The sequence below is a fragment of the Salvia miltiorrhiza genome, chromosome 2 (assembly GCF_028751815.1).
Source record: "Salvia miltiorrhiza cultivar Shanhuang (shh) chromosome 2, IMPLAD_Smil_shh, whole genome shotgun sequence".
NCBI lineage: Eukaryota > Viridiplantae > Streptophyta > Magnoliopsida > Lamiales > Lamiaceae > Salvia > Salvia miltiorrhiza.
This window is the reverse complement of record NC_080388.1, coordinates 26,018,959-26,044,866: the sequence shown is the minus strand read 5'-3', so window position 1 is coordinate 26,044,866 and position 25,908 is coordinate 26,018,959. Positions and strand designations below refer to the sequence as shown.

Below are 25,908 nucleotides of genomic sequence, written 5' to 3'. Positions count from 1 at the left end.
AACCGATGGCCAAACTGAGAGGGTGAATCAGTGTCTCGAGTCTTATCTTCGTTGTATGTGCAGTCAATCACCTACAAAATGGTCTCAATGGTTACCTCTTGCTGAGTTTTGGTATAACACATCATTCCACACTGCTTTACAACTTACACCTTTTGAGGCGTTATATGGATACAAAGCCACCCCTTTGGCTTTGTCTACATACACGCAGCCTACTGTGATAGGCGTGGAAACCACTTTGCAGGAAAAGAAGGATATTCAACAGCAACTTCGGCGTCTACTTCAACAGGCACAAGATCGTATGAGGAATACTGCTAATCGCCACCGTTGTGCTCGCGAGTTTCATGAAGGAGACTGGGTTTATTTGAAACTGAAGCCATACCGACAATCATCACTTCGCCTACACAAATTTTGGAAACTTAGCCCACGTTATGCAGGTCCATTTCAAGTCAAGAAACGTGTCGGCCTCGTTGCTTATGAGCTGGACCTTCCCCCATCAGCAAAGCTACATCCAGTTTTTCATGTTAGTTTCTTGAAGAAAGGGATCAAACCCACAGATAGAGTGAGTCCAACACTGCCTGAGTTCGATGAGGATGGTCGTTCCCTACTACAGCCTGTTGCTGTCCTTGCTCGCCGACTCGTCAAGATAAACAATAGCCCGTGCGCCCAAGTCTTGGTCCACTGGGCCCATCTGCAACAAGAGGAAGCTACTTGGAAGGATTTTCAGGAGATTCAGGCCCGATTTCCGCAGCTTATGGCTTGAGGTCAAGCCATATTTCGAGAGGGGGCATTGTTATGAAGAAGCAACAACATAAGTCAGAGATATAGGAGAGAAGGAAGTCGCACTTTCAAAAGGAAGAAACGTTGTTTTAGTTAAGAAAGTCTATATAATTGAGAGAGAGAAAGGAAAATAGCATCGAAGATATTTTTACTCTGTAAACTGACAGTTATTCTGTTACATTCTATCAATTTCAATTTCATATTCATCTTCTTCATTTCACCCACATTTTCACAAGTGCACCGCCATTGTTATCTCTGTAAATCTCCTGCAGGTTCCATTGTTTGTGTCAAGTTTGAGCAGATAATGGGAGTGAATGTCGAGAGCCGGGAGTTGCGAGTCGGATCGTAATAGCTGGCTTTAATTGCGGCGGTTGTCCGGTTCTGCAAAGAGGGAACTGAGGGAGTTCAGGCGGCGGCGCTGGTCTGCGGCGGTTTTTCGATGGTGAAAGGGGCAGATTCCAGTGAGGAATCAAGAGAGGGAGAGGGCGAAATTTGTGGGTGTGTACGTCTGATTCTTGAAGACGGGAAGGGGAGTGGGCTGTTGGGCTAGGGTTGGGCTTGAGTTGTGGGCCGGTTTATTTCTTTTAATTGGGCTAGTCATTATTTTAAATCATGGGCTTCACTCTTATTAATTAAATTGGGCTGTCTTGTTTTAATTAAACTATTTTTAGTTTGATTAATTAATTTAAAGAATAAATTACATAATAATATCATAATATTATTATGTGCATATTTTAAGTAATTACTTATTATATGCTAAGCATGTTGCATTTATATTTTGCAATAAAAGTATTTATGATTTAATTGGTTTTATTTATAATTTCAATTATAAAAGAAAATCAAGTACGGATATTTTTGGTGTCCTTAACTCTAGAATTTTAGTTTCAAATAATTATACATTAAATTTTGAAAACTCAGCTAAGTGAATCATAGAATGTTAAGCACTTTACCTTGACTTAAGATAAGATTCAGGAGACGTATTAAGAGTATAGATTTCTTGTAGGCTTCGTGGATCGCGAGGACTAGCACCGCTGTTCCGATTCAGAGATAAGATTAAATGAAAAGCATTGCCTAATCAGGTGGGCTTATTTTCCAAATGTATGATTGAGCTAATGAGCTTAAATGTTTCATGAAATACAAACTGTTTATCCAATAAATATTTTTGTGCACTCTACCATGTTTAAGGCTCGCATAGTTAATCAATTGAGGTTCTCTTATGACCTAACACGTTGTTTGAGAATTGTGTACACTTGTTAGCTGACCTGGTGGGTTGATCTCCATCGGGCACTAACCAGAGGCATTATAAGGGTGCTCGGCTAGATGTGTTCTGGACCGTGAGAAATATGAGGTCTGCCTGGGTAGCATCCCGAGCTCAAAGTAAACTTGTCTGGGTTACGCCCTCAGTTCAAGTAAGCGGGAGACAGAGATCCGTCGGTGGCTAAAAGGTCCGGGATCACAACGAGTAACAGAATAGAGTGTGACAACTGCGCGCAATTAAATATATATATATATATATATGAAATGTTTTAACATGCTTAGAAGTTATTTCTCTTTAAAACCTTCTATGTCATGTAAGTATAATTGGATAAACTGCTCTTACAGATTATGAAATGTTTCAAAAGTTGCAGCCCACTAAGTACATTAGTACTTAGCCCAAATATTTTCAAATATTTTTCAGGTTAATGGCTGGTGTTGACAGGGCGAGCTAAGGCTAGGGTTCAACCTCGTATTTTGACTTCTGCTATAGCACTAGCCTTTATTTGTCTTTCGCTTTCATAACTTAAGACCTTTATGCCATGTCTCTAAATGATATCTTTTGTTGAGCCTAGACTATTTGACTCTCAGGTATTTAGATTAATGAATGTTGGTTATCTGAAGCATGAAACTAAACTTGTGATCCTGAAGTTGTTATGTTTGTTGATTGATTCGTATCACTTAGATATCTGTCTTTCTTCATCCAAAGGGGCGATGCCCGGTTGTTATTCCTTGTATTCGGATTCCACAAGGTATTTCCCTTGTTCATTTAAATGATTAGTCGTACCCCAATTATAGTTATTGTTTAAAGAATTGGGGCGTGACTAAGATTGAAATCAACACCTAAACTATAAAGCAATAAATGAGACATTATTTACGTGGTTAGGTCATCAAAACCTACGTCCACGGGAGTTCTTCGGATCTTTCTACTATGAGAGTGTTTACATGTTACAAGTGGTCAAAATAATATCAGATGATCTCTAACTCACTACCAAGCTTCTATTTATAGACATAGGAAGTAACCCTAAGGCCTTAAGCCCATCCCTTAGATAATTGGGCCTAAAGCCCCTTAGTGCCTTAGTACATTTAACTTTAGCTTCTAGCTTTGAGTGTTCAGCGCCGGGAGCTTCGTTATCTTGTGACTGCGTAGGCGCTTCGGATCCTTTAGACTGCTAGGGCTTCGGGCTCTCTAGACTGCACAGGTACCTCAGGTTCTCTAGGTTGCACAGGTGCTCGGTTGAACCTTTTATTATCCCAAGTCTTCAAGTAAACCTGCGCTGGTTAGTTTACTTAATAACAGTAATAATAATAATAATTTGGTAAAATAGACTTGAATTACTAAGCACAACGCTGATGAGTATTCCAGTCCTCATCAAGTATGATCTTTTAAGAGTATATAAAATGTACTCCCTCAATTCTACTATAAGTGGCTCAAAACTTTTCGGGGCGAGAATTAAGGAAAATGTGTAAATTGATTAAAAATGGTAAGGCCTACACTTTTTTAAGGGTTAATGTTTTCCATTTATAGAAATAAGTCACTTATAGTGAGACGACCCAAAATAAAATACTTGACACTTTTAGTAGAATAGAGGGAATAATATTTTGAATAAATTTATAAATTATTTAAGTGTTTGTATAATTGAACTTATAAATTATGGATACAATTGTGAGTTATAGGAAGAGAGATGTAGCTAGATAGAGACATAATGGTGAAATGAAAAAGCTATGAAATTTAATAATAAACCATGGTAGAGGTCTTCTTAAAAAAAAAACAGAGTAGAGTTCTTTTTATTAATCGATTACTCTCTCTCCTATCCATTTTGTTTGTTGTTTTAGCATTCATAAATATTTATGTTTTGATTGACGTTTCAAGAATTAATCTAAATCTTAACCTTATTTAATGTATCTTATATTAATTACAGAAAAATGACTCTTTTCATTTCCTCAAGCTAGCTTTTGTGATGGATCGACTCTTCTTTTAATTTATTTTACAGTGATTTGATATAAGAAGGCCAAGAGTGCATTAAATGAGGTTATGCTTGGTATAATTTTTTCTTATTAATAATTAGAATGACAAATAAAAAGGATATAAGGGAATATTATTTAATAAGATCATGAAAAAATAAGATGTGTGGTGGTTGAATTTGCCTTTTTGAAATTTATTAAAAGTTGGAGCTTATTTTTAAGAGATTATTATGTTATAAATTTTCTAAGAGGGTGGGGGGCTCTCCTTAACCAAAAAAATAGGGGTGAGTGTAGGTTACGAGTTTCAAAGATTTGTTGTAACACCCCAAATATTTAGGTTTATTATATAAGTTTAATTATTAATATTTTTTTGTATAGCTGATTATTTTTAGATAATTACATGAAATATATAGATATGCACCATTTATTTTTATCTAGACTATTATTATTATTATTATTATTATTCGATTCATATTAGAATTAGAACTCTTTTATCATCTTTATTCTTTATCCTATTAGGAGATATACATAGAATATATATATATATATATATATATATATATATATTTTATACTTATCAAAAACCCTTTGTATAAATAGGAGATCAATTTCCTATCCCAAATCACACACATACGCTGACTTTGAGATTTGAAAGCTTTGCAGATAGGTAAATTTTCTTCCTCTTCTTTTCATGCATAGGGTCATAACTTTTAGTTTTAAACTTGTAATTCTATAGACGTAAGCTTTCAATTCTTTGTATTTCCTTATATTTTGCTTTTCTCCTCAACAAAATTCAAAGATTCCTTTATGTTTTTCAAGTGATAATAATGAGTGCGTATATGCTATGATTACAATTGTATAAGTCTAGGCTAGTTGACTCATATAATAAATAGGAAACTTACTTTTTATTTTTCTTTAGTAATCTGTTAACATTTATAAGTTGATTTCTTTATTTTTTTAAAATAAATAATAAAGTTTTTGGAATATGTTTGTTTACACTTTTTCAGTATTTTATATGCCTATATATATATATATACATAAATATGATTGGATTGGTTATATATTTATAAATATACGATTATATAGATTTGCTTATAGGATTTTAGTTTAAGTTAGGATTCATATTGAAACGTTTTATCTATTTAATTAGGTGCGGTGCAACTAGAAACCTCGTTCCGGATTTTGATTGAATTTATAAGTTTCAACACTAAGGTGAGGGATTATATGCTTGTTGTTATATTCATGTATGTTTGAATGTGCTTTTAGTTCATGTTTGATTATGCTTGCTTAGATACATGTCTAGATACATGTTCAGAATATCATGTTCAAGTACATGATCAAAAACGCAGAATATCATGTTCAAGTACATGATCAGAAACGCAGAATATCATGTTCAAGTACATGATCAGAAACTCAGAATACCATGTTCAAGTACATGGTCAGAAATTCAGAAACACTTAGAATTAAGTATATGTGTATGACAATGTGAATTATTTGCATGTTTAAGCGTATGTGAATATGTGCATGTTTCCTCACTGAGTATATTTTCAATATGTTTACCCCTTATCTTCTCAGTTTTGCAGTTCTGGAGTCGAGATGGCAATGGAAGTCGAGAATGACTAGAGATTTAGTATTTCCATAGAAATTTAAGTTGAACATGTTACTTTTTGGTTTATCATTTTATTTTATGTTACTACCTTAGTTTTGACAAGTTGATTTTTAAATTAGTTTAAACTATTGATAGTCAAGAAATTTTATTTTTAACTATTAGTTCTTCAAAGTTTTTAGATTGAAAAGTTTATAAAAATTGGGGTGTTACATGTCAAACTATATTTGTCGCAGCCCGACATCTAGCCAGTGATAGAGTGGACCGGGTATCGATATGACTAATAAAATGATAAGGGGAAACAAGGGAAACTAGATAACTCATCAAGCGGAAGCTAATAATAATTCATGCTAAAGCAAATAAAATATCGTCAACATTAATAGAAATATTGACGGCTTCATAAATTCAAAAGTATCAGGTTTCTTGTCAACAAAAACAAAGGGAGTATAGCTAAATATTTACAGGAATTCATATTGTTCAGGGTAGCACAACAAAACGTGATCAGACTATATGTATGAAGACATATAGCTGAGAGTGACAATCTTAATTAAGTTAAAAAAAAATAATCTTCAACTGTTCATACTACCGTATGGGAACAGAATACGGTACCAAAAGACGTCTGAAACAACAAACCCTCCAGCGGCCAGCCAATCTCTCACCTTGCTCATCCTGCACATTTAGAAATACATGCAGGGCTGAGTATAAAATACTCAGTGGACATAAGCCGAAAATAAATAATCTCGCTCTTAGAGCTATAAATTTAACTTGCCACTTATGTTATACACAGGGGTTTTACTCAAAAGAACCCGTGTAAGCAATTGATAAATTATAAGCATCATAAACAATGAATGATAGACTGCAGTAAAAATACTCAGCATGTAGTACCACTTCTACAACTCATCATCATCAAGGTACTGAGAAGTAGGCCTCCTTCTCAAGCACCGTAACCAGCTGACCCGACAGTCGGCTCACAGTCATTTCTGATCGGCCAACCCGGTATACAGCTCACGGTCACCTCTATGTACACAATCCCACTTTTGGCAGAACCCGAATTCGTCTCATCCATAGAGAGTAACGTACAGGCTCGTCGTCAACAAAACTCGGCAAGTTAATTAGTTTAAACATCATCATTAAATCCCAAATCATTTTTAAGACTCATAAACATCATCATAATCATCATTTTGGAAAACCAGTAATAGGGTATAAGAAAGTAATGCCCACCTGGGAATCCTAGCTTTAGCTCTCGTGCTTTGGAGTGATCTCACTTACGCCCTCGACTCGTATCTTCAGACATCATAATTGGCATAGACGGTTCATGTAATAAAATAAACGTCGATTAGAAAATTCCTCACTAAGTTCATTGTTCTCATCTTAGTACTACTCTTCGTTTCCCATTAGTACCCTCTAACTAATCAATCTTATATTAATAGTACTTCCTAAATATTCACCGTTTCTACTCTCGACTCATCACCAAATTTTTAAGTCTAAAATTTCAGTAAGGAACAAACTCCTAGATAATCAAACCCAGATAGCATCTAACAGTCACATACTGAAACTTAATCACATATTGAAACTCATTTTTTTTGAAAAAACCGTAAAATATTTTAGTTGGGGAAAATTTTCCAAAATTTTTAATTTAGAAAGTCAAGAATATTTTATCTTCATTCTTGAAACAGTTAAACAAAATAAATCACATACACAAGTTATGGCATTTTATCACATTCCTTAATACATTCTCGATAATTCATATAAAATTCACATGATACTCAGCGACACAATTATGTGATTAAACATCTCAAGAAAAACCAAATTCGGTTAGGTAAATTAAACTCGGAAAAAGTTATATATATATATATATATATATATATATAGGGGAGGGCTAGGGTGAAAACACCCCTTAGTGTATAAAATAGGAACTAATCTTAACCCTTGATCTAAAAATCTGGACGGTTGAGATTGTGAATTATTTAGCTATTTAGTTCGAAGGTCATATACGTATGATTCACACCAAAGTTTTTTACAAGGGCTTTTTTGGTATAGTATTTTTCGAATGTTTATCTGCAACAATTATTCCCCGAAAATTGTGCTCAATAAATAAGGAAAATCAGATTTTATATGATTGCTATGAAGAATTAATTTAAAATCAATAAAATGAATCATTTTAGGGTTTAGTTTCTACCATTTTTTGCAGGCAATTTTCTTCATATTTCGTCTGCAGATTCATTCCGCAGAGAACAGAAATTTATAACCCCAAAAAAGTAGGCGAAACTAATCTCATATTTTAATGGTGAAGACGAAATCGAAGAGCTCCGGTGAGTGAGTTGTGATGTGCGATTTCTCTAATGGTTTAAAGTATTTGTATATTTGCTTACGAATTTGCATGTTTGCTTGATTCATGGACTGTACTTGTACAAAAATTTAATTCGCATGAATTAGTTTGTTAGTTTAAATGGTTTTGTCAGATTTATAATTTAATAAACAAATTAATTGGTGTCAGAACAATGTTGTGTGAGATGTCATTTTATTTTTTGTAGTGGATCTACACATATCAGTTTTTTTGAAGGAATTCGTCTAATTGCAACTTTTCTATTAGGTTTGTTATTTCTTTTTTCAATATATGTGTATTCTTGAGATCTCTGAGATCGTAATATATGAATTAATCGAAACTTTGGGTTTATTTTCTGGTGTTTCCCCTTTTTTTTGTAGATGACATGTCACAATGATGATTTTCGGGTGTATTAATGCGAATTTAATAATATTCATTTGTGTAATCATTATCTGATGATGTCCACAATGTGAATCGGGACATCATTTGTTCATGAACATATATGTGTTTTACCAGAATTGCAACCATGAATTAGAACTCTGTACTTTGTGTGAACCCGTTCAAAGGAAGATATTACTAAATTATGAGTTTTTTGAATTACTGATATTAATTATGAATCAGTTTTGTTCTTGATATTAATTTTTTGTATGAATCACTCTTACATGTTGGCCTTGAATCAATTTTAGATGTTGTATGAATCCATAATTATGAAATTGCATATACGAACTTTATTAGCGTGAACCATGTTGTAATCTGAAAATATTTTGTGTCGTGTCTGAATTGACATCTGTTTTGTGTATTCTGATTGTTTAGCTGATGATTGCCAGCTCATTAGGTAGTAATTGATTAGAAATGGATACAAGTTTGCGTGGGTGATGAGTGTGAACCCAACTGATATTAGATATGCGTTTGTGTGAGTGTGATAAATTTATATATTTGAGGTTCTGTGAAGCCACAATATGTGTGCATAACGAAAGAAATTTGCGCGTGAATTGCAGCAATGTGCCCAAAAAAGGGGAAAAGGTATAGTAATTCGGGAGATACAATAGACAGACAAGTGAAGGTTTGTTTATGTGACTTGTCCAGTATCAAGTTTGTTTTATGCAAGGAGATACAATTCCTCATCTTTATGCAGCACGAACTAAGCATAGGAATGACCCATTGCTAACAGAGTTGAAGCTTGCAATGATAGACGGTATGTTAAACTGTTATTAATTTAAGAGTGGTTAAGGTTGTACTTTTTTTCTATATTTAGGTGGTACTTGAATTTTTGCATTATGTGGTTATATGTTTTTGGTTAAGTTTGTGTATTTTTTGAATTATTTAGTTGTTTGAATGAATTAGGAGTTTTGAAAAAGAGTAAAGAAATGAAGGTTGCAAAGCAGTCTGGTGAAGATAATTCAGACACTTCGGTTGATGTTGAGGTCTACCGTCACTGTTATAAAAAAGACAAGGAACGAGAAGCGCAAAGCGGTGATGGTGAATTACAAGGAGTGGGTTGTCAGACGTCCAGAAGATTAGTCGTCCTTGTTGAACGAGCATCAAAAGCAGTGGCGACATTAGGATTTAATTGTTTGTTGGATCTTCCTATCCAGGATCTACCCGAGAAGCTTAACTACTGGGTGATGGATAGTTACAGACTTATTTGTGCTTTGGTTTCGCATTTGGTGTGGTAAATTGAATTCTTAGTGATACATTGGAGGTTTTGACGAATGTTGTTGATTATTCTAGATTATTTAGTACATTATGAAATTATGATGAATGTGTGGTCATTTATTTTGTACGAAGTAATAAAGATTGAATATTTTCAGTTTACGAAGATAAAATGCACAAACTAATAGGTTACAAAGTATGAAATATTGTCCATGGTTTTTTGTATGAAGTACTAACTATGGGGTGAACTGCTTCCCTTGTTTATACGAATTAGATTTGAGTTGGAGATATAGCAGTGAGGCAATTGCATCGATTATTAACTAAAGTGGACCGAATTATCATTGTAGGACATGAACTGAATATCAATGTATGACACACAAAATTTAATAAGAAGTATAAGCTAAAACACTCAAATAACGTCAAACTAATAATTCTTAGATTCATAAACATTAATGCACGTTATAAAAAACTGATATGTTAGTAATTCATTCAGCGTCAAGTTCATTTTTTTATTGGGGGTTTTTTTAAAGTATATCGACAATTCAATTGTGTGTGACTGTGAAAAATATATTAATAATCGAAGAACTGGTATGAATTGGCGGCACATGTGGTACATTTGTTACATACAATTGCATGAATATTTGAGTTCATCGGCATGAATTGATCTCTAGTTTTTATTTTTTATTAATTTTTGTTGTTGTGAAGAGATGTAAATACTAACTTATAATGATTCAATGCTTGTTAAATAGGAATTTAAGGACTGCCACGTATCTAATGGTTCCACAGTATAAGAGCTTAATTCAAATTAAATAGTTAACAACAACAGTCATAATCAATGGAAGTTTTTTTTTTTTTCAAAGCATCAAAAATATCCAAAAACCCAATGTCTAAGATTGAAATGTGAAAAACGAAAAATTGTTCAATAGCAATGAGATAATGAATTGACAACGCAGTAGTGGTAGTCACTCCTCGTCGCTCTCTTTGTCAACTACCTTCCCGCAATTACGTGAGTCAGAACAAGATGATCGATTCGTGCTGCATCAATAAGTAATGCATACAATTTAATTTTCGATTCGTGCTGCATCAATAAGTAATGCATACAATTTAATTTTCAATTCGTGCTGTATCAAAACGTAATTTATAATTAATATGGCTATGATATTCACACGAGTAATGAATCACACAATTGATTGCATGAATTATTTTAACAACACGTAATGCAAATTAAAATAATTTTCGATTCGTGTTATATCAACACGTAATGCATACAATTTAATTTTCAATTCATGTTGTATCAAAACGCAATTCATACAACTTAATTTTCGATCTGTCAACAGGTAACTCATGCAATTTAATTTTCGATTTGTTCAATTTAATTTTTGATTTATTGAATTTTTGATCTGCTCTGTGTTTTGCATCTATATAAAAAAGTGAAGTCCAAATTTATCTACGGTGTGAAGATTTGATTTGATATGGCAATAATATGTGAGCAATTAAATAAGATATGGTAACCAATAATGAATAATTGAAATGACATCCCTATCCTCTCAGCATCTAGACGTGTAAACATAGGTTATCAATTGGGATTAATTATGGCAGTAGGATCTTGACAAATCAATGGCTGAGATCGGTTCCTATTTTATACAAAAAATACTGTTTTTATTTTAGCCCACCTCTATATATATATATATATATAGGGGAGGGCTACAGTAAAAACACTTCTTAAAATATAAATATAAACGTTTTTTAATGTACGAATTTTATCCAACAGGGTTACGAATTCATCCAACATGGTTACGAATTGTGAAAAATAAATTTTTGCTACCTTTGGGATTCGAACCCAGGACCATGAATTCATCCAAAAGGGTTACGAATCAACCGTAGATCTTGATGATCTAATGGCTAAAAATCATTTATATTTTATACACTTAAGAGTGTTTTTATTCTAGCCCTCCCCTATATATATATATATATATATATATATATATATATATATATTCCATTAGCATTTTCATGAATTAATATGGTGTATAGTTATCACCATTAACACTTGAAATTACAATAAATCAAAAGTAGGAGTGCTTTGAACACCTACACTTGACCACATATACTATGTTTCAACTTCAAGAAATAAACTGTTTCGCCTCGGAACTCCTCTGGGTTCGAGATTCCTACATTGGAAACCTTTTGAAGTCTAGTTTCATTTAAAAAAAGTAGGTTGCAAAACTCTAAATAGTTCAAGAGATATGACCATTCTCCCACAGCCTACCATATTCGGCAGTTTTGTGCAACTGGAAGTTTAGATTTTTGAAAAATAGTAAATCTTGGCGAAATGACTTGAAATTTTGTGGGTAGCTACCCAACGTATTCATATATTTACAATAAAAATTGGGAAGGCAAACACGGAGGGGAAGATACTGAAAAGGGTGACTCTATTGTCTGTTCTCTCGAAATTCTCGGTAGAAAGTTGCAGTTCGAGTTTTGTATTTAAAAGGGTAGCAAACGATGTCCAAATGACTTTAAATTTTATATGGACGTTAATAAAACTCTTATATACTCACCATAAAATATTAAAGATTTTTGGGTATCAATAATCCCATCGAATTTCATCAAGTCAGTAGCTTTTTAAGCTAGCCAAATTAACTCATCAAATTGCCCACTTATGCATGTTAGCCAACTATACCCTATTCCTCATCCAATTAATTCATCTCAGTCTTCATCAATCTCAAGAATCTAATCCATCAAATATCATCCCAACAATCTGTTCGCTATTATTTTCACCACGCCGCAAGTATACGGGTAGTTGCAATATATGGAAGCAAGGTCGTATCCCACAAGGATTAGTAGTTCAATCAAGTGATTATCCTAATTCATTTTACTCGACTATTTAAACTAAACGATTGAGTGATTGGTTTGATTATCTAACTAATACTTAACAAGTGCAACAGACAAATAAAAATCAAATAAGCAAAGTGGATAAATAAGATGATTAAGGCGATTTAGGGACTAGGCATCGATGATTAAGAAAAGGACTTCAATTATAACTCAATACTAATCTTGACGAACCTAATTATCTAGAGTGATCTCCCAACTGGTTTTAGCCCCCTCCCGGACGACTAAAACGGTAGATTACGGGTCATAGTTGCCGTCCCCGGTCAACTTCTAACCTATAACTCCCAAAAGCACACAAAGATCGACATACTCTCACCCAACTCTCAACCTCCCGGTTATCGAATTGATATGTTTCAAACACCTTATCTATTGCAATTATCCTCTCCCAATTCAAAGTGCAAATTAGAAATGCATAGAATGTGGCCAACAATCCATACAAGAAATAAATCAAGGGTTTGAAAAGATAATGTGCAAATGAACAAACAAGATTTATATTGAGCATAAATAATCAATCCATTACAATAATCATCTAGCCTAATCCCCAAATCAAAGAGAAATTTAGCCTAACATGTTCAAACACAATAAATCAAAGTTTAAGGTGTACATAATAAAAGAGAGAGTAAGAAATGACAAATCCTATTTATGAGCTTCTTCTTCCTTCTCTTCTCTTCAATGGTCTTCAATGGTAGATGGGTGTGTTGTTGGAGGCTAGGGTTTAGTGTGTGGAGTGTTGGGGAAGATGAGTGATGGAGAAGAAGAAGAATAATCAGAGAAAAAGGGGGAAAATGGAGTTTAAGGGCTGAAAAACGCGACTCCGCTCTTTTCCCGCGGTCACGGCCCGTGCCCGTGGTGCTCAAACGTGGGCGAAACTCAGGGAACCCGCGGTCCCGCCCCGCGGCCGCGGGTGGTGACCGTGGGTGGACCCGCGGTCCCAGCCCGCGGCCGCGGGTGGTGACCGCGGGACATCCCTGGACTCGAGCACTTAGCCCGCGGTCCCACCCCGCGGCCGCGGGTGGTGACCGCGGGCGATACATTCCCCGCGACGCGTGACCGCGGCCGCGGCCTCTGTGCGCGGCTCTGACTTTGTCGGCCCGTTCTCCCTCGTCCGAGCTCCGATTCGGGCGCCGTTTACGCTCATGGATTTACCTCTCGAGTACGTACTTCAATCCTATGCTCTCACCACATTCTCCAATCAACTCTTGATTTGCCCTGAAAATACTCAAAACACTATACCAAGCAATCAAAACTTCATAAATACTAAATATTCGGGCACAAACAAGCATTCACAAGCAAAACATGAAGGGAAATGACAACAAAACATGTGGAATTGAGGTACGAAAATCATGTTTGTCACAATCTCACAAGCTCATAAGCACAACCAATCCATGAACTTCAACCTTCCTAAAGTCATGTAAACTAACATATTCAAACATTCATATATCATAATAAACTCATGCTTTGCATATAAAAGATGATTAAATAGACTCCCAATAGCATAAATATGATCTCACTTAAAGATTAGAAGATGAATTTTTTTTGAAGGCTTCCAACCCTAAATTTTTGAAAATTACAAACTTGAATTAGAAGTTATTTTCATGCTTTAATCATCCATATTCATGCTTATATAGCTCAACCATAAGTAGATTCATGTGATTAGAAGCTTACTCTTATGATTTTTGTGGAGAAAAATATAGCTCCACCTTCTTGACTCGAAGCTCAAGCGTTCAAGCAAGCTTTTGTTTTAAGGATATATATGGATATTTTTAGCTTGATCTAATAGGTGATTATGGTGTAGAAGTGGCTTGTGAAGCTTTTTACTTGCTCAACAATGGTGGTGGATGAAGAAAGTTGGGAGAGAAGAGAGAGGGAGGGAGGGGGGGGGGGGGGGCTACTATGGGGGATGAATGAGGAATGATATGTTTTATTTAAGTGATAATACTTAGCCTCAAAGCAATAATATTATAGTTTAATCTTGTGTCTTAGCCACTTGCTTTGACTCCCAACATGCTTTAATTATATTTAATTCATGTATCACAATGCTTATATTAATAAATCGTGTACCACAATCATATAGTATAGTTTAGTAAAAATAAATTGAGGTACACGTCTCGTTAATAAAGTCATTATTCCATCATCAAATAATTGTGTGACTAAAAATAATTATAATGATAATAATTAGTACACACATAATTCACTTCACATCTATCTCAGAAAAATTAATTCTGAGAAAATTCATTAGAAAAAATTATTACTCGATTAATAATTAATCTATTCATCGATAAAACTTAATCGATCATTTTGAAAATTCAAAATGAATTCGTGTGCAATCAATTCAAGAAAAACATAATCACTCAATCACAATCACATATGCATCAAGTAGGTCACACAACAATCATTCAAATATTCTCACATAATCTAATGTTAACTCAACCGTCTCTTTATCTCAACTCTTCTCTATAATGACTCTCACTTACTCTAATTGACTATACTTCTAATCGAGTATCATCATAAAATATTCTCTCATGGTGATATACTCACTAGCTCCAAAATAAAAATAATAATAACTCAATTTATTGGTATATTTCACCTCGTCATATGCTATTGTTTATACCTCAGTGCTCTTAATGGTAAATCTCAAAATATATATATAAAATGAGGAAAAAGCGGTGTGTTACATCCTACCCTCTGATCATTATTTTTATAGCAACAATAACTGCAACTAAACAGTGTAATTGTAGTACGCAAATAGCAAGCAGAGTATCGTATCCACAGAGACTGTAAAACGAAATCACTCTATCTACTTCCTAAACAAACTCTAACAGTATGCAAGTGAAACAAATTTGAAGGTGATTTACGAACTAAGATTATCTTAATAAAAACTAAAGACCATATAAAACTATGATAATTAACTCAAATATAAGGAAAGCTCTGACCCTAGGGATGTACTTTCACTAATCAACTACATGCATTTAACCTATTGATTCAATTACCAATTTTAATCCAACCCTGATGAAAGATCACTATATTATTCACAAGCGTCTCTAACGACCACCTATGAACGTAGATTAATTAATCCCTTTTCGCATTCAAGACTCCAAGGAATAAATTAACTCCAAATAGCACATAAAGAATAGCTTCCTATAGCTTCACCTATCGCATTCAAGACTCAAGGCTAACACTATATCATGCATTCCTGAATCGGCTGAACAATTATCGCATTCAAGACTCAAACTGAACAGCTAAACATGTAAATCATTGATCAGATAATTCACAAGAAATTAAGCACCAGGAATCATGAATCACAAGTTGGAGGGCAAATTGATATCAATAAATCAAAAACACATAATCAATCAGCTATATACAAACCCTAGGTTCAGAATAAAAGAACTAGCCAAACATAATAAAATCAAACATAAACATAATTAAATTGAACACAATTGTAAAAACAAATTGTATAAAAACCGAATTAAAACGATTGTAGCGGCTTGAATCTTCAATCTTGATCCAAGCCTTGAAAACTGGAAAGCTAAAAAGTTCTAAAGCTAAAAAACTGAAATATGAATGTTAAGAACTGGAAAACTAAAGCTGGCAACCCTAGATAGGTCTAAAGAGGACCTATTTATAGTCTTAGGGTGAAAAACCAAGTTCTAAACCGAAAATAACTTGAAAAATTGTAAAAACGCGGAAGAAAACAAAACCCGCGGTCAATTCGGCGACCCGTTCGGCGGTCGCCGAATTGATCGCCGAATTCAGGACAATTAACACACGAAAACGGCGACCGCCGTTTTTCCAGCTATCCGCCAAAATTCAGTCAGGGTTTTCGGCGACCTGGCCGGCGGTCGCCGTTCTGGTCGCCGTTTTCCCTCCTTAAAACGCTGAAATTCGGCGGTCAACTCCCTTTGACCGCCGAACTGCTCCTTTTCCGTCCCGACTCCAGAATCTTCATCTTTTCTCGATTTTTGGGCTCGATTCTCTCAAAACTCTTCTCTTCAACATGTTCCTTACACTCCATGCTCCAATATCACTCAATTCTGCATCCAAACAGTCAAAACTACACCCAACCGTGAAATCATCGAAATAATAGTAAATGAACTCCACACAATAATGAAACGGGTGTAAAATCGACTTAAACTACAGAATATAAACCATAAAAACCATGCAAAATGAGTGTTTATCAACTCCCCCAAACTTAAGATGTTGCTCGTCCTCGAACAACGAGAAGAACAAAACAATAAACACGAATGGGTAAGATGATTGGATCATCGATGCCTCAGAAAAATAAAACCTTTCGAATTCCCTCAAATTCTCAACATATGAACACAATAATCACCAACAAGCATAATCAATGGCAAATTCAACCTCGACATTCCAACAATTGACTCTCAAGATAAAAGTGTTTCGCTCAACTCTCAATTGATGGAAAAGGACGTGTATCACTCATCGAAACTCATGAAATGCAGATTACTTACCATATGCTTGCCAATTGTCTCAAAATCTCCATCGCTAAAAGTGTGTCAAGGGTAAGATCAAATAGGTCTTAAATTTGGGTTCTAATGTAGGGACATTGGATTAGGTAGGGAAATTTGGCTAAGTGACTCAAATTAAATTGCTCTCACCAACCTTATGACTTCACCATTCAAGCATGGAATAAATTCCATCTTCCACCTAACAACATCTCCATAATCATCACAAACCAAGGGATATAATCATCATAAATCAAACTAGACATTCTTTTATGCTCTCGTTTTTCTCATAACAACAAAGTCGACTATCCATGAATTTTTCAATTATCACTCGACTTTCTCAATCAACTTTCATCAAAATTTCTTTCTTTTTTCTCTTTTTTTTTTCTTTCTTTTTCTTTTCTAGAGCTTATAAGAATGACTACAATCATGTTTCACCCTTATTTCAATCAACCCACAGTCAATATCACACGACGATCCCCATATACTCCATCACCCCCTATCATCCGGTTAATGAATCAAAGCTTAAAAAGGCTCAAACACGGTTAACAAGGGAATAATATTTTCAGGACAGTGTTTGGGATATAACGTGGATCACGAAAAATGGCCTAAGATCATCTCAAACTCTTGAACACAACAAGCAACCTCGACCAAGACTCATGGCAAGTTCTAGAAGCGCACTACATGCATGACAACACTAAAAAACAAAGAACAAACTGCAAATATGGGCAGTTAAGGCTCAATTCCTCACTAGCTTGTTCAACGTCAAAAGTCAAGGCAAAATCTACTCATCAATCACACACATCGGTTCAAATCATGTCAACATATCAAGAAAAATTGGGAATTACCTTCTTTTTCGCAGAAATCGTCATAAGCACCTTACCAATCAACTAAATGGAGCAACAAACATTCAAATAGCAAAGAAACTATGGAGTGTATCTAAGAGAATATATCAATTTTAGTTACAGGCCCACGAATTAAAAGACTAAGCAACAAATCTCCTCAAAAACATCAAAAAGATCAAAAATATGCTAGGCTAAAAATGCAAACCATAACTAATCTCCATCCCCCTTCTCCCAAACTTATTAAGGAGCGTATGCTCGAAAATAAATTTGGAGGGAAAAATAGATAGAAGTTATGGTGAGCATACTTACAAATCCTCAAGATGGCGGTCCTCCCTGTCTCCTCTGGAACTCCTGAAACTGTCGTAGGAGTTCCTCCTGCATAGCCATCTGCCTCGCATATTCTTGCTGCTGTCTCGCCATCTCAGCCCGCTGCCACGCCTCAAAGGTCGCCTGCCGGTTGAACTCCTCCCGGGCGTATGTCTCAAAAGCGCCATAATGAGCAAACTGCTCGCGCTGATATGCATCCATCGCTTGTTGCTGCAGGCGAACCACTGTGACGTCAGTGCGCATCACCGTGAGCTGCGCCTCCTGTTGCTCGACGAAGGCCTGCAACCGCTGCATCCGATCGGTGAGGTCATGTCATATCCCGCCTTTTAATCACTGATTAAAGGCTTAATTATTAATAAGTAGGGTTCGGCATCCATTAATAATAAAACTGGTTTGATTTATCTGATGTATTTTAATCATTATACATGTGTTTTGATGTGCTTAGTTCTTATTAATATTTGAATCCGTTTGAGATTTAAAAATATTTTTATCATTATAGTGCATAAAGTTTAATTAGTGGGTTGAGCGATTCCCCTGGCGGAGTGTGATTCCTCTGGCGGAGTGTGATTCCCCTGGCGGAGTGCGATTCCTCTGGCGGAGTGTGATTCCTCTGGCGGAGAGTGATTCCTCTGGCGGAGTGCGATTCCTCTGGCGGAGTGCGATTCCTCTGGCGGAGTGCGATCCCTCTGGCGGAGTGCGTTTCCTCTGCTCTGCCGAGTTTTGATTTCTCTGCTCTGGCGAGTTTTGATTCCTCTGCTCTGCCGAGTTTGATTCCTCTGCTCTGGCGAGTTTTGATTCCTCTGCTCTACCGAGTTTGATTCCTCTGCTCTGGCGAGTTTTGATTCCTCTGCTCTGGCGAGTTTTGATTCCTCTGCTCTGGCGAGTTTTTCATTTCTCTGCTCTGGTGCGGAACTGACGTGAGAGAGAGAGGAGTCAAAGCAAGTGGATAAACGTAGTTAACGGATAAGATATTTTATGCAAATGGATAATTAAACATGTGTTATTTATCCAATACTTGATGGCTAAGTAAATGGGGTTATATAAATAACACCCTTCTCTTTCATTCCTCATAACAGACGTCCTTTTCCTCTCTCTTTCCTCTTTCTTCTCTCTCTTCTCTCCCGACTGTCTTCACCCAATACCATTGATGAGTTAGTAAAAAGCTTCACAAGCAACTTGTATGCCATAACCACCGATTAAATCAAGCTGAAAACACTTTTAGATCCATAGAACAAAAGCTGGGTTGAAGGTTCGAGCTAGGAATCAAGAAGGTGGAGTTATACTTTTCTCTACACAAATCATAAAAGTAAGCTTCTAAACACATGAATCTACTTATATCTAAGCTTTGTGAGCATGTAAATGGAGGATCAAAGCATGAAAATAACTCCTAATTCAAGCTGGTAAATTTCGAAAATTACTAGGGTTGGAAAGTTGAAGTTCGTGAAGAAAGTGAAAATTGAGTGGTTATATGAGTTCTTGAGCATGCTATGATGTTAAGTGATGGTTTAGATTGATGATTAGAAGTGATGAAATGAGTTTTGGTATGAGTTTGTTGTTGAGAATTATGATGTTATACTCAGGTTAGAAATGTTTTTGAAATATATGAGTTTTAAGTACAAATTGGAGAATTTCGTAGGCTTACTGACCTACTGTGATCGACGGTTTGTCGATGTCTAATAGCTTTGAAAATTGTATAGCAAGTCCCTACATGAGTCTTGAGTACCCTGGTAAAATTTCAAGCCATTCCAACTTCGTTTGATATTTATTTAAAATACAATACCTAAACAGCACATTACTACCGAGAATTTCAGAGAACAGGGGAAAGAGTCATTCATTTCAGTGGCTTCCTCTGTGATCTAGCTTTCCAAACTTTTATGGTATTAACCTTATTGTGTTAGCTAGATATCCACCAAAGTTGAGCCCAGTCTGACAACGTTTACTATTTTTCAAAAATCCAAGTTTGCGATTGCTCAAAACTGCCGAACATGGTAGATCGTGGTAAAAACGTCATATCTCTCAAACCACTTGGAGTTTCGACTCTACTTTTTTTGAAACTAGACACGAAGATCTTTCTTTTGGTATGAGTCTCGAGTATAGGAGACTTCGGAGTCAGAACAGATTAAATTTTGAAGTTGAGCCAGTGTAAAATCAGAGCATGTTTTGATGATGTTTGATTGTGATTCTTATGTGCCTTATGTGTTAGTGTTGCCTATGTGTTTGAATGAGATTATACGAGGTATGATGGTTTTTGACTATCTCTAATGGAACGAATTATGGATGCTAGAACCCTAAAACACTAAAATATACCTTAGACACGTAGAATTAGACTTTGTCTTGTGACAATTTTCTTCGCGAACTTACCGACTCTTCATCAATAAAGGTCCGGGCGACAGGAAGTGAAGTCGAAGAAGAAGCGACTCCACGCTAGCTTAAGAACGTTTGAGGTGGGCATTACTTTTACTATACGTATATAGAGATCCCCTGCGTGACGTAGGCCTCATATACGAATATATGTGCATGACAAGTTTTAACCTGTTATTCAGCTTTTATGAAATGCTTATATGTTCAATGCCATTATGAAAATGAAAATGTTTATGAAAATGAAAATGTTTATGAAATGATTGACTGCCAAAAATGTTTATGTTTTACGTATGTATCCTATCTGTGTTGGTTCGCCAACTTTAAAGGAAATCCAATTGGGATCCTATGCTAGACAAAGGTCGCTAGCTAGGGTTAACGTGTACACTCATGGAGACCGCGAGTCGCTTGCGACCGGTCTTGGCGTCCGTGGTAAGGAGGCCTCCTTCCCGGCGCGTGACAGAAAAGAACAGATATGGATCATATGAAGGAAAATGATCGGCCGATCGACTTTATGAAAATGAAAGAAATGTTTTAGTAAGCGCAGGCTATTCAAGAAAACCCCTGCGTGTTACTATTGGCAGTTCAATTTATATATGTATGTATATTATTATTATTTTTTTTTTTGTTTCGGCTTATGCCACTGGGTATTTTTATACTCAGCCCTGCATGTATTTCTAAATGTGCAGGTTGAGCAGGCGATGGAATGGATCGGTGTTGAGCGGATTCCCTTTTTATGGTCATGTAATGAAACCTTGAGTATGCATCTCCATATGCATAACTCACACGTTTTTCCGCTGCAAACACTCTGACTTATTTATCGGTTCTACTTGAACTTATTACTACTTCAGCTTGTTAAATTTCCATTTGAGGTCTAGTCGTTATGGCAAGCTCGTTTGTAAACTACCCAAGCCGTTATATATATATATCACTAGTTTGTTGTTGTTAATATTGATTACTTAACAAACCCCCTTTAGATTCTATTTTACATTGTTCACCCCAAGTCATAACCCCGGTTAACCCGTCATTGGGATAGTGGGCTGTGACATAATGGTATCAGAGCAGTTCGTTCGCTCTGGCCCTAGAAACCTTACTCTAAAAGCCAAGTCTAGTTTGATTCACTAGACATACGTGGGTTCATAAGACACCGCTCAACACTCCATTGCATCGTGCTCAATCAAGGAAAGAAGGTAACTATAGTTCAACGTTTTAAAGATGTTATTGTTCTAAGATATTTTATGAATATGTTTATGTGAAGAGCATGCTGTGATGAAATGTTGAATGATTTGCCTTTCATGACATATCATTGCAGTTATGATGTTATGATATGAAGAATGATAGAGAATTGACATATGCTTTCCCAGAAAACATAGATTGCTGTAAGTGGCATGATCACTATTCTAAAAGAACATAGACTACTAGATTTGTAGGATATCTCTACAATCTAGATTCTTAAGGTAATGATTTAGAAGAATGAAAGAGGAATGAAAAGACATGTACGCGTTGAAGGAAAAGCACAGAATGATAATACAAGACGAATTCAAGGCAAACACTGCATCAAGGGTTTGAGCATAGTCTCTACGTTCGAATGTTTACATGCGACGGAACATCAAATTGACTTTTACTACGCGATAGATATTATGAATAGTTGTCCACGACTTTCTAAGTTCGGGACGATGTTTCCCGTGTGACTGGGAGGTGATGATGTTGGACCTGGCCAGTCCACATGATCCAAATCTCAATAGACGTCTTTTGGGTTGAAAACCCATGTGTTTCAACAGTTTCTACAACACCTTGCTTGTTGATGTAATGATTTTGAGCCTTTCAACTTTTGAGTTGTTATAGTATGTTTCCTTGATGGATAAAACTAAGAAGTATTAGTATACTGACCTAGTATATCACCCAAACCATAACTTTGCAAATTGATTAGTATGATAAACTGACCCTTATAGATTATTATCGTTACCGTTGTACTACACATCAGAAGTTATTGATGATCGTCTTGGTCTTTAAAGCACACAATGCCTCCCAGAAGAGCCCCAAGAAACAACATGGGTGCAGGAAATGAACCCCCACGAAGGGTTGAAGAACTTTTTCTTAAACAGAGCCCGCCAACATTCAACGGGACCGGCAACCCGACTGATGCCGAAATCTGGATTAGGGCGATGGAAAGGATTTTCGACTTTCTTCATTGCACTGATCAAGAGAGACTCTCTTGTGTTGCATTCCAACTCACTGGGTCGGCAGATTTTTGGTGGGAAACCAAGAAGAGGACAATGACCCCCGAACAACTGGAAAACCTGACTTGGGAAGACTTCAAGATGGAGATTTATGATAAATACATCCCCAAGAGCTACAGAAAGAAGAAGGAGATAGAGTTTTTCAATCTAAAGCAAAACAAGATGTCCGTGATGGAATACGATCGCGCATTCTGCGACATGTCTCGCTATGCCCCTCATTTGATCGACACTGATGAAAAGATGGCCGAGAAGTTTCGTTCAGGCCTTAGGCACGAGATCAAGATGGCACTTGCTAGTCATGGTAATCTCACCCACTCTGAGGCACTTAGCAGAGCTCTGGATGTTGAGGCAGCTATGCCTGAAGACCGCTCAACCCAGACTCAAGCTCCGGGAAACAACGATCGTGGGAAGAGAAAATGGGAAGGCAACAACAACAATAATAGGGGTTACTACAACAACCAAGATAACAAGAGGCCATGGCAAGGAAATATGATGCCACAAGGGCAGTGGCAAGGACGACCAGTCAATCCAGGATCAGCTGGAAACAATCAGGGCCAGCTCAGGGCACCTTTGTGTCCCAAATGCTCCAAGTCACATCACGGCATATGCTTGGCTGGTAGCAATACCTGCTTTAAGTGTGGCCAGAAGGGCCATTTTGCCAGAGACTGCCAAGGAAAACCACAGGGAGGAATGAGAGGGCCGAATCAGCCAGGCCAAGTACAACCACTCAGGGCTATTCAAGGTCAACAGCTACTCTATCCACCACCACAACAACAGCATCGACCTGTGGCACATCCACCGCAAATTTCACAAGCAAGAGCCTATGCCCTGCACAAGAATAAGCAAGAAAACAACCAAGGGAATTTGGCAGGTATGGGCACATTACTCGACACACCTGTTATACTTCTGTTCGACACAGGTGCCTCACATTCTTTTATTGCAAGTGCATGTGTAAAAACTTTAAAGCTCCAACCTGAAAAGACTAATCAGGACTTGAGAATTTCTTCACCAATAGGAGGGATGGCAGTAGTAACACATGCTTGCTCGAACCTAGAGCTAACCATAGGATTGTTTAAGGTTATAGCGAATAACTTACACGTCATATCGATGGAGGACGTTGATATAATCCTGGGGATGGACTGGCTAGCGAAGAACTATGCCATGATATTGTGTCAAGAACGGAGAATCGCTTTCCACTTTCCAGGAAGGGACGCTTTAAGTTTCCACGGAATATGCAGGAGGAACAGAGTGCCGATTATTTCAGCTTTACAGGCAAGAAAGATGATGAACAAGAAAGATTGCCAAGCCTTCCTCGTATACCTGAACGGGGAAGTTGAGACCGAAAAGATAATGGAAGATGTAGAGATCGTGCGGGATTTTCAAGATGGTTTCCCAGAAAATTTGCCAGGTTTACCACCTGACAGACAAGTAGAATTCACCATCGATCTAGAGCCTAGGAGCGGCGCCAGTATCAAAAGCACCGTACAGAATGGCTCCGAAGGAATTGGAGAAGTTGAAGATCCAATTACAAGAGTTGCTGGACCTAGGCTTCATCAGGCCTAGTGTGTCCCCATGGGGAGCGCCGGTGCTGTTTGTCAAGAAGAAAGATGGCACCTTGAGGTTGTGCATCGATTATCGAGAGCTGAACAAGCTAACGCTTAAGAACAAGTATCCATTACCCAGAATCGATGATTTATTCGACCAACTCAAGGACGCGAGTGTTTTCTCCAAAATCGATTTGAAGTCTGGGTATCATCAATTAAAGGTTAGACATGAAGATATACCCAAAACGGCATTCCGAACAAGATATGGTCACTACGAGTTCGTAGTTGTGCCGTTCGGACTAACAAACGCGCCAGCTGTATTCATGGATCTCATGAACAGAGTATTTCATCCTTATTTGGATAAGTTCGTCGTGGTGTTTATTGATGATATTCTCGTCTACTCCAGGAATGAAGAAGAACACAGGGAACATCTGAGAACTGCGTTGCAAATGCTAAGGGATGAATGCCTTTATGCCAAATTCAGCAAATGTGAGTTTTGGCTCAAAGAAGTTACATTTCTGGGACACATTGTGTCTTCAGAAGGTATCAAGGTGGACCCCACCAAAGTGGAAGCAGTACAAGGGTGGAGGTCGCCAACTACCCCAAACGAGATCAGAAGTTTCTTGGGATTGGCTGGCTATTATCGAAGATTTATTGAGGGATTTTCCAAGATAGCAAGGCCGATGACGCAGTTGCTCAGGAAAGGAATTAAGTACAATTGGACTAACGAGTGCGAAGAGAGTTTTCAACTGCTCAAAGAGAAGCTAACTACGGCGCCAGTGCTAACAATTCCGGAACCAGACAAGGAGTATGTGGTCTACACGGATGCATCAAAGAATGGACTAGGATGCGTTTTGATGCAGGAAGGCAAAGTGATTGCATATGCATCGCGGCAACTTAGGCCACACGAATTGAATTATCCGACCCATGATCTAGAGCTAGCGGCGGTAGTGCACGCACTAAAAATCTGGAGACATCATCTATATGGTGTCAGGTGTGAGATTTACACCGTTCACAAAAGTCTAAAATACTTTTTCGAGCAGAAGGATCTCAACATGAGACAGCGAAGGTGGCTCGAATTAGTGAAAGACTATGATTGTGGTATAAATTATCACCCAGGGAAGGCAAATGTAGTAGCCGACGCGTTGAGCCGCAAGGTCCCATCGAAACTGGGATACATCCTTACAAAGGAAAAAGAGCTCATACGAGATTTTAATAGGATGAGATTAGAGGTGATAAAACCACCTGCTACAATAGCGGGGGTGGTCGCGATTATACCAAATTTGAGGAAAATGGTGGTAGAAGCTCAGAGGAAAGATGAAAAGTTGGAGAATTTACGAGTAAAGATAAGAGAAGGAAATCTCAAGAACTATCACGAAGAAGTCGATAATGCTATTTTCTTTGAAAAGAGAATATGCATCCCTCATGATGAAGAACTCAAAAACAAGATCATGAGCGAAGCCCATGACACCCAGGAAGCACTAAGATGTATCAAGATCTAAAAGAGAATTTCTGGTGGGAAGGAATGAAACGAGATGTGGCTTTATTCGTTGAAAAGTGCCTAATCTGCCAACAAGTAAAGGCTTTACACCAACGACCTTACGGTGAGTTACAACCTTTGGAGATTCCAGAATGGAAGTGGGACGATATTGCAATGG

The 25,908-nt window shown here is 36.9% G+C and overlaps 1 long non-coding RNA gene across 1 annotated transcript; it reads right to left on the bottom strand.

Annotated features, from left to right (window-relative positions):
• Positions 1-6,000: 6,000 nt before the first annotated feature.
• On the bottom strand, positions 6,001-14,338 carry LOC131007617 (uncharacterized). Its single transcript, XR_009096184.1, has 3 exons — positions 14,139-14,338; positions 6,824-6,886; positions 6,001-6,271 (listed from the first exon to the last, which is right to left on the bottom strand). It is a non-coding gene; the product is annotated as an uncharacterized LOC131007617 (long non-coding RNA).
• Positions 14,339-25,908: the final 11,570 nt, after the last annotated feature.